This window comes from Equus caballus, chromosome 1 (assembly GCF_041296265.1).
Source record: "Equus caballus isolate H_3958 breed thoroughbred chromosome 1, TB-T2T, whole genome shotgun sequence".
NCBI lineage: Eukaryota > Metazoa > Chordata > Mammalia > Perissodactyla > Equidae > Equus > Equus caballus.
In genome coordinates, this window is record NC_091684.1 from 80,489,042 (window position 1) to 80,506,342 (window position 17,301).

General features: G+C 68.2%; 5 non-coding genes across 5 annotated transcripts; all 5 read left to right on the forward strand.

The window, feature by feature from the left end:
- Positions 1–150: 150 nt before the first annotated feature.
- On the forward strand, positions 151–269 carry LOC138919160 (5S ribosomal RNA). The gene has a single exon (XR_011429134.1). It is a non-coding gene; the product is annotated as a 5S ribosomal RNA (ribosomal RNA).
- Positions 270–4,150: 3,881 nt separating this feature from the next.
- LOC138919292 (5S ribosomal RNA) lies at positions 4,151–4,269 on the forward strand. The gene has a single exon (XR_011429353.1). It is a non-coding gene; the product is annotated as a 5S ribosomal RNA (ribosomal RNA).
- A 3,904-nt stretch (positions 4,270–8,173) lies between these two features.
- On the forward strand, positions 8,174–8,292 carry LOC138919164 (5S ribosomal RNA). Its single transcript, XR_011429137.1, has one exon. It is a non-coding gene; the product is annotated as a 5S ribosomal RNA (ribosomal RNA).
- Positions 8,293–12,207: 3,915 nt separating this feature from the next.
- LOC138919257 (5S ribosomal RNA) lies at positions 12,208–12,326 on the forward strand. Its single transcript, XR_011429279.1, has one exon. It is a non-coding gene; the product is annotated as a 5S ribosomal RNA (ribosomal RNA).
- Positions 12,327–16,217: 3,891 nt separating this feature from the next.
- On the forward strand, positions 16,218–16,336 carry LOC138919299 (5S ribosomal RNA). Its single transcript, XR_011429362.1, has one exon. It is a non-coding gene; the product is annotated as a 5S ribosomal RNA (ribosomal RNA).
- The last annotated feature ends 965 nt before the right edge of the window (positions 16,337–17,301 follow it).

The window sequence follows — 17,301 nt, forward strand, 5'->3', positions numbered from 1 at the left end:
GGAGCGCGGGGCAGGGGGACGCGGGCGGCCGGTGCGCGTCACAGGGGCTCGGGCGCGCGCGTCACAGGCGCCAGGCGACGGCGCGTCACAGGGGCCAGGCGACAGCGCGCGCGCGCGAGGGGCTTCTTGAGGGCGCCGGCGGCCGCCGGCGTCTACGGCCATACCACCCTGAACGCGCCCGATCTCGTCTGATCTCGGAAGCTAAGCAGGGTCGGGCCTGGTTAGTACTTGGATGGGAGACCGCCTGGGAATACCGGGTGCTGTGAGCTTTGCCTCCCGCCGCCTCCCTCTCCTTTTGCGCCCCCCCCAACGGCCCCAGCGCCGCTCCTCCACGCTCCCGCCCCTCCTCCCTCCTCACCGGTCGCCCCATCGCCCCGCCCGCCCCCACCGCTGTCCAGCCGCGCGAGTGCCCGCGGCCGCGGCCCGCCGCCGCCGCCGCCGCCGCCGCCGCCCAGCCCTTCCACCTCGCGGCCCCACGGGGAACCCAGGGCCAACCGGGGCCGGCCCCGCGTGGCCGTGCCCCCGACGCCGCCCTCGTCCGGCGGGCTCCCTCTGTCCTCGGCGGCCTCTTCCCACCCGCCAGGCTCCTGAGAGACTAGCGGTCCACTCGGCCGGCGCGGCACCCAAGCAGTTGGTCGAGTCGTGGTGTGCGTGGACGGATCCCGCTCCGGGCTGCGGAGGCCCGGACAGCTTCAGCAAGCTGCCAGCAGCCCCTCCGTCTTCCAGAGCCCATCTAGGAAAGACCCCGGGTCGAGCCTCTCCAAACAGCACCTACAGAAGGACGGGGCCCACTGGGCTCGAGAGGAGCCTTCCGGGCCTGGCCATCCATCCCAAGCGGGACGGCTTCTGGATTTTCTGATGCCTGCGCCGTGTGTCAGCTTCTCCAAGTCGGTACCTGGCTGTCCTTGATACCGTCGTTCGCGAGAAACCCTCGTTTCCGCACCGGAGTTAGTACGGGTCCTTTTGTGTTGTCTTTCCTTAAAGACGTCCCCTTCCCCAAGTGTCTAAGTTTCAAGCGCCTCCCCCCGCTCCCCGGCTGGGATGCAACTCCGTCTCCGTCTTCGCTTTTGTCTTTTGGGGGGGGGGGGGGCCTTCGTTTGAAAGGTCGGTGTCTGGCTCCTCGTGGATCCCTTGCATCCGTTTTTGATTCTGAACAGACTGGATGGAAGGATTAGGAATCTTGCTGCGCTGGCCCAGGGTTTTGGTGTCCCCTCACTCAGGTGCCTCACTCTGTCCTGCCCCCCTCCTGGCCTCTGTCTGCCAGAGGAGTGGACGAGTCCCCGAGAGGACATTTCCGTCCTCAGCGGCCAGCCCTTCCTGGCTCCTTGGCTTGAGCTTTCATATCGTGCGGCTCGGGCAGCTTTGAAAGTCTGCTCTTCCCCTGCCTGTGTCCGCGCAGACTATCGCGGAAAGGGGATCCGGGAAAGCGGGAGGGGAGTTTGCTCAGGGAGGAGAGCGGGGATGACAGGGAGGAGGAGAGGGAGACTTGCCTCAGATCGCACGGACTTTTACATTTTCAAGGGGGAATTCATCAAGGTAAGCCGTCTCTTCCCCACCGCAGACAGAAAGCAATGGTTGCTCGCTGTGGAGAAGCTGGGACATGCGGGCAGAGCAGGAAGAGAGGACCTCAACCTCCATCCTCTCACCGTTCAGCAATCATCCTGGGAGCGAATATCCTCGTGTTTCCCTTTTCCCGTGGGCCCCTTTCCCTGCCAGAGCAGACCCAGGGCACCTGTGGCCTGCTTCCTGCTGCCCGGGATGGCGGGGTGGCGGGGCGGGGCAGGCCGCGCGTCGCTCCCTGCAGGGTAGCGCCCTGGGTGGTTCTGGTTCCGACGGCTCCCCCAATCTGACCTCCGATGAGCGTGTTCTGCTGGGAGAACTGGGGCTGTGTCTCCGTAAGTTTCCCGGAGTGCGGGCCCGGAGGCTTGGTCTCAAACGAGGCTCGGCAGCAAGGGCCGCCGTTCCTGCGAGGGACTCGCCCTCCCTGAGCGGCAGTTGCCTCATCTGGTTGGAAAGGGGGTCCTGTTAGTGCCTCGTCGGTGGCGTTGTTGCGAGCGCGGAAGCGGGAGCACGGAGCACCGCTCAGCACGGAGCGCGGCACTGGTTGGTGCGCGCTCATCGTCTGCCGTCCTTCCCTGTGAGCATAGTGCTTTCCGCCGACATTCGCCCGGCACCTGCGGGCCGCGTGCCTGCTTGGGGCCGGACCCAGCAGCCGAGGACGCAGGTGCCAAAATCTCTGCCTTTGGGGGAGTTCGCCGCCTCGTGCCTGGGACGGGAGGGACCGGCGGCGGCAGACCAACACGTCCCGACGAGAGGGCGGCGTCCCCGGCCGACGGGGACGCGGTGCCGTGGGAAATGGAGGCCTGGCACAGCCGAGGTCCTGGTCAGACATGCGTTGATGGCGTCGCTCTCTTTCCCCAGCCCGCCCCCCGCCCCCCACCCCGGCCCCCGGCCCTTTCCTCTCCCTCGCGTCCCGAGGTCCCCTTTCCAACGGGATCCAAGAACGCCCACAGGGCCCAAACTCTTGAGATGGGCAGTGCAGACATCGTGCACTGGATCCCGGGTGGACGACGGGAGGGCTGCGGCCCAGAACCTGAAGCCCAGAGGTCTCGGGACGGGGATACCGGTGACGTCGGGAGGCACCAACGGGTGTTCAGACGTGCGTTTCCCTCCCCGTAATCACACCGTGGCGCTCATCCGTCCATCCTCGGCGTGCTAGCCATCTTGGTAAAACTAAGGAGACTTAACGGGTGAGCTAACCTGTGGGAGACCCTGGGTAATGTCCCTACCTGCGCTCGAGCAGACTGTGGACGCTGTGGTCGTCGGGGAGGGGGTTCTGTCGTCTGGTAGATTGCGTTGGTTTCTCGGGCGAAGTTCTCCGTGTCCTGACTTTTCTGGCTGCTCGTTCTGTCAACTCAGGAAGTCCGGGGGCGCCCCGCAGAAAGAGGAAGAGAGAGAAGAGAAGAGGAGAAGAGAGAGAGAGAAGAGAAACACACAAACACGCACGCGCACACAAACGCGCGCACACACAGAGCGAGAGCGAGAGCGAGAGCGAGAGCGAGAAGCGAGCCCGAGCCCGGCTGCCTGTCCGTGGCTCCTGGGCGTCCGGGTCGCGGGACAGGGATCCCAGGAGCGCTGCACTCCTGAGACCCTGTCTGCACGTCCCAGGGCCCCAGGGGTGATCGCCAGCCCCAGGGCCCCCGCCTCCTTGCCCGGGCCCAGCTCAAGCACCACCGCCCTCCTGTGGGGAAGCTGCCTCTTGGGCAGGGCCTCTCTGTGTCAGCGTGAGCGTCTGTGTGTCTGTCCCGGGGGTGTCTGTCTGGGTCCGTGTCTCGGATCCTCTCAATCTCTCTGTCTCTGCCTCTGTCTCTGTCTCTGTCTCTGTGTCTCAGGTCGGTCAGTCAGGAGCTGTCCAGGGTGGCCGCGGGGCCTGGGGTTGAGGGCGCGGTCCGGGTCCCGTGGGCGGGGCCCGGGGCGGGGCGGGGAAGGGTGGCCCGCCCTGGTCTCCCCGCGCCCCGCCGCCCGCCCCGGAGGGCTTTCCGGTGATGCCCTCTGGTCGCGCCGGTGGCTCCAGCTGGATTTGGGCAAGTTGGGGCCGGGCCGGGCGGCGGCCGCGGGGGTTGTTGGGCCCGGGTTCGTTGGGAGGCGCCTCGGGCCGGAGGGCCTCGCCGGCCCGGGGCCCCAGCCGCTGACGCGCCGGCGCGCCGGCGCGCCCGACGCCCCGGGCCACCTGTCCCCGAGCAGAGCAGCCGGATGTCCTCGACCCGTCGCCGGGATGCGGGCGGACAGGAGGCCTGGAGCGTCCGGGGCCGGCTTGGGAGACGCCTAGACTTGCGCCCCGCCCGCCCACAGTCCCCGGGGTGCCCGGCCTCCCCGCGCCCTGGGCGGGCGGCAGGGCGGGGCAGGGCGGGGCAGGGCAGGGCAGGGCAGGGTTTGGCTGGCCGCGGCGGCGGCGGCGGCGGCGGCGGCGGCGGAGGCAGTGGCGGGCAGGCGGCAGGCGGCGGAGCGCGGGCGCAGGGGACGCGGGCGGCCGGTGCGCGTCACCGGGGCTCGGGCGCGCGTCCTGACGCCAGGCGGGCGCGTCACAGGGGCCAGGCGACAGCGCGCGCGCGCACGGGGCTTCTTAGGGGCGCCGGCGGCAGCCGCCAGCGTCTACGGCCATACCACCCTGAACGCGCCCGATCTCGTCTGATCTCGGAAGCTAAGCAGGGTCGGGCCTGGTTAGTACTTGGATGGGAGACCGCCTGGGAATACCGGGTGCTGTAGGCTTTGCCTCCCGCCGCCTCCCTCTCCTTTTGCGCCCCCCAACGGCCCCCGCGCCGCTCCCTCCACGCTCCTCCCCCCCTCCTCCCTCCTCACCGGTCGCCCCATCGCCCCGCCACGCCCCCACCGCTGTCCAGCGCGCGAGTGCCCGCGGCCGCGGCCACCGCCGCCGCCACCGCCCCGCCGCCGCCCAGCCCTTCCACCTCGCGGCCCCACGGGAACCCAGGGCCAACCGGGGCCGGCCCCGCGTGGCCGTGCCCCGACGCCGCCCTCGTCCGGCAGGCTCCCTCTGTCCTCGGCGGCCTCTTCCCACCCGCCAGGCTCCTGAGAGACCTAGCGGTCCACTCGGCCGGCGCGGCACCCAAAGCAGTTGGTCGAGTCGTGGTGTGCGATGGAACGGATCCCGCTCCGGGCTGCGGAGGCCCGGACAGCTTCAGCAAGCTGCCAGCAGCCCTCCGTCTTCCAGAGCCCATCTAGGAAAGACCCCGGGTCAGGCCTCTCCAAACAGCACCTACAGAAGGACGGGGCCCACTGGGCTCGAGAGGGCCTTCCGGGCCTGGCCATCCATCCCAGCGGGACGGCTTCTGGATTTTCTGATGCCTGCGCCGTGTGTCAGCTTCTCCAAGTCGGTACCTGGCTGTCCTTGATACCGTCGTTCGCGAGAAACCCTCGTTTCCGCACCGGAGTTGGTACGGGTCCTTTTGTGTTGTCTTTCCTTAAAGACGTCCCCTTCCCCAAGTGTCTAAGTTTCAAGCGCCTCCCCCCGCTCCCCGGCTGGGATGCAACTCCGTCTCCGTCTTCGCTTTTGTCTTTTGGGGGGGGGGGGGTCCTGCCTTCGTTTGAAAGGTCGGTGTCTGGCTCCTCGTGGATCCCTTGCATCCGTTTTGATTCTGAACAGACTGGATGGAAGGATTAGGAATCTTGCTGCGCTGGCCCAGGGTTTTGGTGTCCCCTCACTCAGGTGCCTCACTCTGTCCTGCCCCCCTCCTGGCCTCTGTCTGCCAGAGAGTGGACGAGTCCCCCGAAGAGGACATTTCCGTCCTCAGCGGCCAGCCCTTCCTGGCTCCTTGGCTTGAGCTTTCATATCGTGCGGCTCGGGCAGCTTTGAAAGTCTGCTCTTCCCCTGCCTGTGTCCGCGCAGACTATCGCGGAAAGGGGATCCGGGAAAGCGGGAGGGAGTTTGCTCCAGGGGAGGAGAGCGGGGATGACAGGGAGGAGGAGAGGGGAGACTTGCCTCAGATCGCACGGACTTTTACATTTTCAAGGGGGGAATTCATCAAGGTAAGCCGTCTCTTCCCCACCGCAGACAGAAAGCAATAGTTGCTCGCTGTGGAGAAGCTGGGACATGCGGGCAGAGCAGGAAGAGAGGACCTCAACCTCCATCCTCTCACCGTTCAGCAATCATCCTGGGAGCGAATATCCTCGTGTTTCCCTTTTCCCGTGGGCCCCACTTTCCCTGCCAGAGCAGACCCAGGGCACCTGTGGCCTGCTTCCTGCTTGGCCGGGGTGGGGGGGGTGGGGGGGGGGGGCGGGCCGCGCGTCGCTCCCTGCAGGGTAGCGCCCTGGGTGGTTCTGGTTCCGACGGCTCCCCCAATCTGACCTCCGATGAGCGTGTTCTGCTGGGAGAACTGGGGCTGTGTCTCCGTAAGTTTCCCGGAGTGCGGGCCCGGAGGCTTGGTCTCAAACGAAGGCTCGGCAGCAAGGGCCGCCGTTCCTGCGAGGGACTCGCCCTCCCTGAGCGGCAGTTGCCTCATCTGGTTGGAAAGGGGTCCTGTTAGTGCCTCGTCGGTGGCGTTGTTGCGAGCGCGGAAGCGGGAGCACGGAGCACACCGCTCAGCACGGAGCGCGGCACTGGTTGGTGCGCGCTCATCGTCTGCCGTCCTTCCCTGTGAGCATAGTGCTTTCCGCCGACATTCGCCGGCACCTGCGGGCCGCGTGCCTGCTTGGGGCCGGACCCAGCAGCCGAGGACGCAGGTGCCAAAATCTCTGCCTTTGGGGGAGTTCGCCGCCTCGTGCCTGGGACGGGAGGACCGACGGCAGACCAACACGTCCCGACGAGAGGCGGCGTCCCCGGCGACGGGACGCGGTGCCGTGGGAAATGGAGAGCCTGGCACAGCCGAGGTCCTGGTCAGACATGCGTTGATGGCGTCGCTCTCTTTCCCCAGCCCGCCCCCCGCCCCCACCCCGGCCCCCGGCCCTTTCCTCTCCCTCGCGTCCCGAGGTCCCCTTTCCAACGGGATCCAAGAACGCCCACAGGGCCCAAACTCTTGAGATGGGCAGTGCAGACATCGTGCACTGGATCCCGGGTGGACGACGGGAGAGGGCTGCGGCCCAGAACCCTGAAGCCCAGAGGTCTCGGGACGGGGATACCGGTGACGTCGGGAGGCACCAACGGGTGTTCCGACGTGCGTTTCCCTCCCCGTAATCACACCGTGGCGCTCATCCGTCCATCCTCGGCGTGCTAGCCATCTTGGTAAAACTAAGGAGACTTAACGGGTGAGCTAACCTGTGGGAGACCCTGGGTAATGTCCCTACCTGCGCTCGAGCAGACTGTGGACGCTGTGGTCGTCGGGGAGGGTTCTGTACGTCTGGTAGATTGCGTTGGTTTCTCGGGCGAAGTTCTCCGTGTCCTGACTTTTCTGGCTGCTCGTTCTGTCAACTCAGGAAGTCCGGGGCGCCCCGCAGAAAGAAGAAAGAGCCAGAACGAAGAGGAGAAAGAGAGAAGGAAAGAAACACACAAACACGCACGCGCACACAAAAACGCGCACACACAGAGCGAGAGCGAGAGCGAGAGCGAGAGCGAAAGCGAGCCAGGCCCGGCTGCCTGTCCGTGGCTCCTGGGCGTCCGGGTCGCGGGACAGGGATCCCAGGAGCGCTGCACTCCTGAGACCCTGTCTGCACGTCCCAGGGCCCCAGGGGTGATCGCCAGCCCCAGGGCCCCCGCCTCCTTGCCCGGGCCCAGCTCAAGCACCACCGCCCTCCTGTGGGGAAGCTGCCTCTTGGGCAGGGCCTCTCTGTGTCAGCGTGAGCGTCTGTGTGTCTGTCCCGGGGGGTGTCTGTCTGGGTCCGTGTCTCGGATCCTCTCAATCTCTCTGTCTCTGCCTCTGTCTCTGTCTCTGTCTCTGTGTCTCTCAGGTCGGTCAGTCAGGAGCTGTCCAGGGTGGCCGCGGGGCCTGGGGTTGAGGGCGCGGTCCGGGTCCCGTGGGCGGGGCGCGGGGGCGGGGCGAGGGGAAGGGTGGCCCGCCCTGGTCTCCCCGCGCCCCGCCGCCCGCCCCGGAGGGTTTCCGGTGATGCCCTCTGGTCGCGCCGGTGGCTCCAGCTGGATTTGGGCAAGTTGGGGCCGGGCCGGAGGCGGCGGCCGCCGGGAGTTGTTGGGCCCGGGTTCGTTGGGAGGCGCCTCGGGCCGGAGGGGCCTCGCCGGCCCGGGGCCCCGACGCGCTGACGCGCCGACCGCGCCGACGCGCCCGACGCCCCGGCCACCTGTCCCCGAGCAGAGCAGCCGGATGTCCTGCGACCCGTCGCCGGGATGCGGGCGGACAGGAGGCCTGGAGCGTCCGGGGCCGGCTTGGGAGAGCGCCTAGACTTGCGCCCCGCCCGCCCCAGTCCCCGGGGTGCCCGAGGCCTCCCGCGCCCTGGGCGGGCGGCAGGGCAGGGCAGGGCAGGGCAGGGCAGGGCAGGGCAGGGTTTGGCTGGCCGCGGCGGCGGCGGCGGCGGCGGCGGCGGCGGCGGCGGGAGGCAGTGGCAGGCAGGCGGCAGGCGGCGGAGCGCGGGGCGCAGGGGACGCGGGCGGCCGGTGCGCGTCACAGGGGCTCGGGCGCGCGCGTCACAGACGCCAGGCGACGGCGCGTCACAGGGGCCAGGCGACAGCGCGCGCGAGGCTTCTTAGGGGGCGCCGGCGGCAGCCGCCAGCGTCTACGGCCATACCACCCTGAACGCGCCCGATCTCGTCTGATCTCGGAAGCTAAGCAGGGTCGGGCCTGGTTAGGACTTGGATGGGAGACCGCCTGGGAATACCGGGTGCTGTAGGCTTTTGCCTCCCGCCGCCTCCCTCTCCTTTTGCGCCCCCCCCAACGGCCCCAGCGCCGCTCCCTCCACGCTCCTCCCGCCCCTCCTCCCTCCTCACCCGGTCGCCCCATCGCCCCGCCACGCCCCCACCGCTGTCCAGCCGCGCGAGTGCCCCGCGGCCGCGGCCACCGCCGCCGCCACCGCCGCCGCCGCCGCCCAGCCCTTCCACCTCGCGGCCCCACGGGGAACCCAGGGCCAACCGGGGCCGGCCCCGCGCCAGCCGTGCCCCCGACCGCCGCCCTCGTCCGGCGGGCTCCCTCTGTCCTCGGCGGCCTCTTCCCACCCGCCAGGCTCCTGAGAGACCCTAGCGGTCCACTCGGCCGGCGCGGCACCCAAGCAGTTGGTCGAGTCGTGGTGTGCGATGGAACGGATCCCGCTCCGGGCTGCGGAGGCCCGGACAGCTTCAGCAAGCTGCCAGCAGCCCCTCCGTCTTCCAGAGCCCATCTAGGAAAGACCCCGGGTCAGGCCTCTCCAAACAGCACCTACAGAAGGACGGGGCCCACTGGGCTCGAGAGGAGCCTTCCGGGCCTGGCCATCCATCCCAAGCGGGACGGCTTCTGGATTTTCTGATGCCTGCGCCGTGTGTCAGCTTCTCCAAGTCGGTACCTGGCTGTCCTTGATACCGTCGTTCGCGAGAAACCCTCGTTTCCGCACCGGAGTTGGTACGGGTCCTTTTGTGTTGTCTTTCCTTAAAGACGTCCCCTTCCCCCCAAGTGTCTAAGTTTCAGCGCCTCCCCCCGCTCCCCGGCTGGGATGCAACTCCGTCTCCGTCTTCGCTTTTGTCTTTTGGGGGGGGGGGGGGTCCTGCCTTCGTTTGAAAGGTCGGTGTCTGGCTCCTCGTGGATCCCTTGCATCCGTTTTGATTCTGAACAGACTGGATGGAAGGATTAGGAATCTTGCTGCGCTGGCCCAGGGTTTTGGTGTCCCCTCACTCAGGTGCCTCACTCTGTCCTGCCCCCTCCTGGCCTCTGTCTGCCAGAGGAGTGGACGAGTCCCCCGAGAGGACATTTCCGTCCTCAGCGGCCAGCCCTTCCTGGCTCCTTGGCTTGAGCTTTCATATCGTGCGGCTCGGGCAGCTTTGAAAGTCTGCTCTTCCCCTGCCTGTGTCCGCGCAGACTATCGCGGAAAGGGGATCCGGGAAGCGGGAGGGAGTTTGCTCCAGGGGGAGGAGAGCGGGGATGACAGGGAGGAGGAGAGGGGAGACTTGCCTCAGATCGCACGGACTTTTACATTTTCAAGGGGGAATTCATCAAGGTAAGCCGTCTCTTCCCCACCGCAGACAGAAAGCAATAGTTGCTCGCTGTGGAGAAGCTGGGACATGCGGGCAGAGCAGGAAGAGAGGGACCTCAACCTCCATCCTCTCACCGTTCAGCAATCATCCTGGGAGCGAATATCCTCGTGTTTCCCTTTTCCCGTGGGCCCCACTTTCCCTGCCAGAGCAGACCCAGGGCACCTGTGGCCTGCTTCCTGCTTGCCCGGGATGGCGGGGTGGCGGGGCGGGGCGGGCCGCGCGTCGCTCCCTGCAGGGTAGCGCCCTGGGTGGTTCTGGTTCTCGACGGCTCCCCCAATCTGACCTCCGATGAGCGTGTTCTGCTGGGAGAACTGGGGCTGTGTCTCCGTAAGTTTCCCGGAGTGCGGGCCCGGAGGCTTGGTCTCAAACGAAGGCTCGGCAGCAAGGGCCGCCGTTCCTGCGAGGGACTCGCCCTCCCTGGCGGCAGTTGCCTCATCTGGTTGGAAAGGGGGTCCTGTTAGTGCCTCGTCGGTGGCGTTGTTGCGAGCGCGGAAGCGGGAGCACGGAGCACACCGCTCAGCACGGAGCGCGGCACTGGTTGGTGCGCGCTCATCGTCTCCGTCCTTCCCTGTGAGCATAGTGCTTTCCGCCGACATTCGCCCGGCACCTGCGGGCCGCGTGCCTGCTTGGGGCCGGACCCAGCAGCCGAGGACGCAGGTGCCAAAATCTCTGCCTTTGGGGGAGTTCGCCGCCTCGTGCCTGGGACGGGAGGACCGACGGCAGACCAACACGTCCCGACGAGAGGCGGCGTCCCCGACGACGGGACGCGGTGCCGTGGGAAATGGAGAGCCTGGCACAGCCGAGTCCTGGTCAGACATGCGTTGATGGCGTCGCTCTCTTTCCCCCAGCCCGCCCCCCGCCCCCACCCCGGCCCCCGGCCCTTTCCTCTCCCTCGCGTCCCGAGGTCCCCTTTCCAACGGGATCCAAGAACGCCCACAGGGCCCAAACTCTTGAGATGGGCAGTGCAGACATCGTGCACTGGATCCCGGGTGGACGACGGGAGAGGGCTGCGGCCCAGAACCCTGAAGCCCAGAGTCTCGGGACGGGGATACCGGTGGCGTCGGGAGGCACCAACGGGTGTTCCGACGTGCGTTTCCCCTCCCCGTAATCACACCGTGGCGCTCATCCGTCCATCCTCGGCGTGCTAGCCATCTTGGTAGAACTAAGGAGACTTAACGGGTGAGCTAACCTGTGGGAGACCCTGGGTAATGTCCCTACCTGCGCTCGAGGCAGACTGTGGACGCTGTGGTCGTCGGGGAGGGGGTTCTGTACGTCTGGTAGATTGCGTTGGTTTCTCGGGCGAAGTTCTCCGTGTCCTGACTTTTCTGGCTGCTCGTTCTGTCAACTCAGGAGTCCGGGGCGCCCCGCAGAAAGAGAAAGAGCCAGAACGAAGAGCGAGAGAGAGAAGGAAAGAAACACACAAACACGCACGCGCACACAAAAACGCGCACACACAGAGCGAGAGCGAGAGCGAGAGCGAGAGCGAGAGCGAGCCCGAGCCCGGCTGCCTGTCCGTGGCTCCTGGGCGTCCGGGTCGCGGGACAGGGGATCCCAGGAGCGCTGCACTCCTGAGACCCTGTCTGCACGTCCCAGGGCCCCAGGGGTGATCGCCAGCCCCAGGGCCCCCGCCTCCTTGCCCGGGCCCAGCTCAAGCACCACCGCCCTCCTGTGGGGAAGCTGCCTCTTGGGCAGGGCCTCTCTGTGTCAGCGTGAGCGTCTGTGTGTCTGTCCCGGGGGGTGTCTGTCTGGGTCCGTGTCTCGGATCCTCTCAATCTCTCTGTCTCTGCCTCTGTCTCTGTCTCTGTCTCTGTGTCTCTCAGGTCGGTCAGTCAGGAGCTGTCCAGGGTGGCCGCGGGGCCTGGGGTTGAGGCGCGGTCCGGGTCCCGTGGGCGGGGCGCGGGGCGGGGCGGGGAAGGGTGGCCCGCCCTGGTCTCCCCGCGCCCCGCCGCCCGCCGGAGGGTTTCCGGTGATGCCCTCTGGTCGCGCCGGTGGCTCCAGCTGGATTTGGGCAAGTTGGGGCCGGGCCGGAGCGGCGGCCGCCGGGGGTTGTTGGGCCCGGGTTCGTTGGGAGGCGCCTCGGGCCGGAGGGGCCTCGCCGGCCCGGGGCCCCGGCGCGCTGACGCGCCGACGCGCGCGACGCGCCCGACGCCCCGGGCCACCTGTCCCCGAGCAGAGCAGCCGGATGTCCTGCGACCCGTCGCCGGGATGCGGGCGGACAGGAGGCCTGGAGCGTCCGGGGCCGGCTTGGGAGAGCGCCTAGACTTGCGCCCCGCCCGCCCACAGTCCCCGGGGTGCCCGAGGCCTCCCGCGCCTGGGCGGGCGGCAGGGCAGGGCAGGGCAGGGCAGGGCAGGGCAGGGCAGGGTTTGGCTGGCCGCGGCGGCGGCGGCGGCGGCGGCGGCGGCGGGAGGCAGTGGCAGGCAGGCGGCAGGCGGCGGAGCGCGGGGCGCAGGGGACGCGGGCGGCCGGTGCGCGTCACAGGGGCTCGGGCGCGCGCGTCACAGACGCCAGGCGACGGCGCGTCACAGTGGCCAGGCGACAGCGCGCGCGCGCGCGAGGCTTCTTAGGGGCGCCGGCGGCAGCCGCCAGCGTCTACGGCCATACCACCCTGAACGCGCCCGATCTCGTCTGATCTCGGAAGCTAAGCAGGGTCGGGCCTGGTTGGTACTTGGATGGGAGACCGCCTGGGAATACCGGGTGCTGTGAGCTTTTGCCTCCCGCCGCCTCCCTCTCCTTTTGCGCCCCCCCAACGGCCCCAGCGCCGCTCCCTCCACGCTCCTCCCGCCCCTCCTCCCTCCTCACCGGTCGCCCCATCGCCCCGCCACGCCCCCACCGCTGTCCAGCCGCGCGAGTGCCCCGCGGCCGCCACCGCCGCCGCCGCCGCCGCCGCCGCCGCCCAGCCCTTCCACCTCGCGGCCCCACGGGAACCCAGGGCCAACCGGGGCCGGCCCCGCGTGGCCGTGCCCCCGACGCCGCCCTCGTCCGGCGGGCTCCCTCTGTCCTCGGCGGCCTCTTCCCACCCGCCAGGCTCCTGAGAGACCCTAGCGGTCCACTCGGCCGGCGCGGCACCCAAGCAGTTGGTCGAGTCGTGGTGTGCGATGGAACGGATCCCGCTCCGGGCTGCGGAGGCCGGACAGCTTCAGCAAGCTGCCAGCAGCCCCTCCGTCTTCCAGAGCCCATCTAGGAAAGACCCCGGGTCAGGCCTCTCCAAACAGCACCTACAGAAGGACGGGGCCCACTGGGCTCGAGAGGAGCCTTCCGGGCCTGGCCATCCATCCCAAGCGGGACGGCTTCTGGATTTTCTGATGCCTGCGCCGTGTGTCAGCTTCTCCAAGTCGGTACCTGGCTGTCCTTGATACCGTCGTTCGCGAGAAACCCTCGTTTCCGCACCGGAGTTGGTACGGGTCCTTTTGTGTTGTCTTTCCTTAAAGACGTCCCCTTCCCCAAGTGTCTAAGTTTCAAGCGCCTCCCCCCGCTCCCCGGCTGGGATGCAACTCCGTCTCCGTCTTCGCTTTTGTCTTTTGGGGGGGGGGGGGTCCTGCCTTCGTTTGAAAGGTCGGTGTCTGGCTCCTCGTGGATCCCTTGCATCCGTTTTGATTCTGAACAGACTGGATGGAAGGATTAGGAATCTTGCTGCGCTGGCCCAGGGTTTTGGTGTCCCCTCACTCAGGTGCCTCCTCTGTCCTGCCCCCCTCCTGGCCTCTGTCTGCCAGAGGGAGTGGACGAGTCCCCCGAGAGGACATTTCCGTCCTCAGCGGCCAGCCCTTCCTGGCTCCTTGGCTTGAGCTTTCATATCGTGCGGCTCGGGCAGCTTTGAAAGTCTGCTCTTCCCCTGCCTGTGTCCGCGCAGACTATCGCGGAAAGGGGATCCGGGAAAGCGGGAGGGGAGTTTGCTCCAGGGGAGGAGAGCGGGGATGACAGGGAGGAGGAGAGGAGACTTGCCTCAGATCGCACGGACTTTTACATTTTCAAGGGGGGAATTCATCAAGGTAAGCCGTCTCTTCCCCACCGCAGACAGAAAGCAATAGTTGCTCGCTGTGGAGAAGCTGGGACATGCGGGCAGAGCAGGAAGAGAGGACCTCAACCTCCATCCTCTCACCGTTCAGCAATCATCCTGGGAGCGAATATCCTCGTGTTTCCCTTTTCCCGTGGGCCCCACTTTCCCTGCCAGAGCAGACCCAGGGCACCTGTGGCCTGCTTCCTGCTGCCCGGGATGGCGGGGTGGCGGCGGGGCGGGCCGCGCGTCGCTCCCTGCAGGGTAGCGCCCTGGGTGGTTCTGGTTCCGACGGCTCCCCCAATCTGACCTCCGATGAGCGTGTTCTGCTGGGAGAACTGGGGCTGTGTCTCCGTAAGTTTCCCGGAGTGCGGGCCCGGAGGCTTGGTCTCAAACGAAGGCTCGGCAGCAAGGGCCGCCGTTCCTGCGAGGGACTCGCCCTCCCTGAGCGCAGTTGCCTCATCTGGTTGGAAAGGGGGTCCTGTTAGTGCCTCGTCGGTGGCGTTGTTGCGAGCGCGGAAGCGGGAGCACGGAGCACACCGCTCAGCACGGAGCGCGGCACTGGTTGGTGCGCGCTCATCGTCTGCCGTCCTTCCCTGTGAGCATAGTGCTTTCCGCCGACATTCGCCCGGCCTGCGGGCCGCGTGCCTGCTTGGGGCCGGACCCAGCAGCCGAGGACGCAGGTGCCAAAATCTCTGGGGAGTTCGCCGCCTCGTGCCTGGGACGGGAGGACCGACGGCAGACCAACACGTCCCGACGAGAGGCGGCGTCCCCGACGACGGGACGCGGTGCCGTGGGGAAATGGAGAGCCTGGCACAGCCGAGGTCCTGGTCAGACATGCGTTGATGGCGTCGCTCTCTTTCCCCCAGCCCGCCCCCCGCCCCCCACCCCGGCCCCCGGCCCTTTCCTCTCCCTCGCGTCCCGAGGTCCCCTTTCCAACGGGATCCAAGAACGCCCACAGGGCCCAAACTCTTGAGATGGGCAGTGCAGACATCGTGCACTGGATCCCGGGTGGACGACGGGAGAGGGCTGCGGCCCAGAACCCTGAAGCCCAGAGGTCTCGGGACGGGGATACCGGTGACGTCGGGAGGCACCAACGGGTGTTCCGACGTGCGTTTCCCTCCCCGTAATCACACCGTGGCGCTCATCCGTCCATCCTCGGCGTGCTAGCCATCTTGGTAAAACTAAGGAGACTTAACGGGTGAGCTAACCTGTGGGAGACCCTGGGTAATGTCCCTACCTGCGCTCGAGCAGACTGTGGACGCTGTGGTCGTCGGGGAGGGGTTCTGTACGTCTGGTAGATTGCGTTGGTTTCTCGGGCGAAGTTCTCCGTGTCCTGACTTTTCTGGCTGCTCGTTCTGTCAACTCAGGAAGTCCGGGGGCGCCCCGCAGAAAGAGGAAAGAGCCAGAACGAAGAGGCGAAGAGAAGGAAAGAAACACACAAACACGCACGCGCACACAAAAACGCGCACACACAGAGCGAGAGCGAGAGCGAGAGCGAGAGCGAGAGCGAGCCCGAGCCCGGCTGCCTGTCCGTGGCTCCTGGGCGTCCGGGTCGCGGACAGGGATCCCAGGAGCGCTGCACTCCTGAGACCCTGTCTGCACGTCCCAGGGCCCCAGGGGTGATCGCCAGCCCCAGGGCCCCCGCCTCCTTGCCCGGGCCCAGCTCAAGCACCACCGCCCTCCTGTGGGGAAGCTGCCTCTTGGGCAGGGCCTCTCTGTGTCAGCGTGAGCGTCTGTGTGTCTGTCCCGGGGGTGTCTGTCTGGGTCCGTGTCTCGGATCCTCTCAATCTCTCTGTCTCTGCCTCTGTCTCTGTCTCTGTCTCTGTGTCTCTCAGGTCGGTCAGTCAGGAGCTGTCCAGGGTGGCCGCGGGGCCTGGGGTTGAGGGCGCGGTCCGGGTCCCGTGGGCGGGGCGCGGGCGGGGCGGGGAAGGGTGGCCCGCCCTGGTCTCCCCGCGCCCCGCCGCCCGCCCGGAGGGGTTTCCGGTGATGCCCTCTGGTCGCGCCGGTGGCTCCAGCTGGATTTGGGCAAGTTGGGGCCGGGCCGGAGCGGCGGCCGCCGGGGGTTGTTGGGCCCGGGTTCGTTGGGAGGCGCCTCGGGCCGGAGGGCCTCGCCGGCCCGGGGCCCCGACGCGCTGACGCGCCGACGCGCGCCGCGCCCGACGCCCCGGGCCACCTGTCCCCGAGCAGAGCAGCCGGATGTCCTGCGACCCGTCGCCGGGATGCGGGCGGACAGGAGGCCTGGAGCGTCCGGGGCCGGCAGGAGAGAGCGCCTAGACTTGCGCCCCGCCCGCCCACAGTCCCCGGGGTGCCCGAGGCCTCCCGCGCCCTGGGCGGGCAGGGCAGGGCAGGGCAGGGCAGGGCAGGGCAGGGCAGGGTTTGGCTGGCCCGCGGCGGCGGCGGCGGCGGCGGCGGCGGCGGCGGGAGGCAGTGGCAGGCAGGCGGCAGGCGGCGGAGCGCGGGGCGCAGGGGACGCGGGCGGCCGGTGCGCGTCACAGGGGCTCGGGCGCGCGCGTCACAGGGGCCAGGCGACGGCGCGTCACAGTGGCCAGGCGACAGCGCGCGCGCGCGGAGGCTTCTTAGGGGCGCCGGCGGCAGCCGCCAGCGTCTACGGCCATACCACCCTGAACGCGCCCGATCTCGTCTGATCTCGGAAGCTAAGCAGGGTCGGGCCTGGTTAGTACTTGGATGGGAGACCGCCTGGGAATACCGGGTGCTGTAGGCTTTTGCCTCCCGCCGCCTCCCTCTCCTTTTGCGCCCCCCCAACGGCCCCAGCGCCGCTCCCTCCACGCTCCTCCCGCCCCTCCTCCCTCCTCACCGGTCGCCCCATCGCCCCGCCACGCCCCCACCGCTGTCCAGCCGCGCGAGTGCCCCGCGGCCGCGGCCACCGCCGCCGCCCCGCCGCCGCCGCCGCCCAGCCCTTCCACCTCGCGGCCCCACGGGAACCCAGGGCCAACCGGGGCCGGCCCCGCGTGGCCGTGCCCCCGGCCGCCGCCCTCGTCCGGCGGGCTCCCTCTGTCCTCGGCGGCCTCTTCCCACCCGCCAGGCTCCTGAGAGACCCTAGCGGTCCACTCGGCCGGCGCGGCACCCAAGCAGTTGGTCGAGTCGTGGTGTGCGATGGAACGGATCCCGCTCCGGGCTGCGGAGGCCCGGACAGCTTCAGCAAGCTGCCAGCAGCCCCTCCGTCTTCCAGAGCCCATCTAGGAAAGACCCCGGGTCAGGCCTCTCCAAACAGCACCTACAGAAGGACGGGGCCCACTGGGCTCGAGAGGAGCCTTCCGGGCCTGGCCATCCATCCCAAGCAGGACGGCTTCTGGATTTTCTGATGCCTGCGCCGTGTGTCAGCTTCTCCAAGTCGGTACCTGGCTGTCCTTGATACCGTCGTTCGCGAGAAACCCTCGTTTCCGCACCGGAGTTGGTACGGGTCCTTTTGTGTTGTCTTTCCTTAAAGACGTCCCCTTCCCCAAGTGTCTAAGTTTCAAGCGCCTCCCCCCGCTCCCCGGCTGGGATGCAACTCCGTCTCCGTCTTCGCTTTTGTCTTTTGGGGGGGGGGGGTCCTGCCTTCGTTTGAAAGGTCGGTGTCTGGCTCCTCGTGGATCCCTTGCATCCGTTTTGATTCTGAACAGACTGGATGGAAGGATTAGGAATCTTGCTGCGCTGGCCCAGGGTTTTGGTGTCCCCTCACTCAGG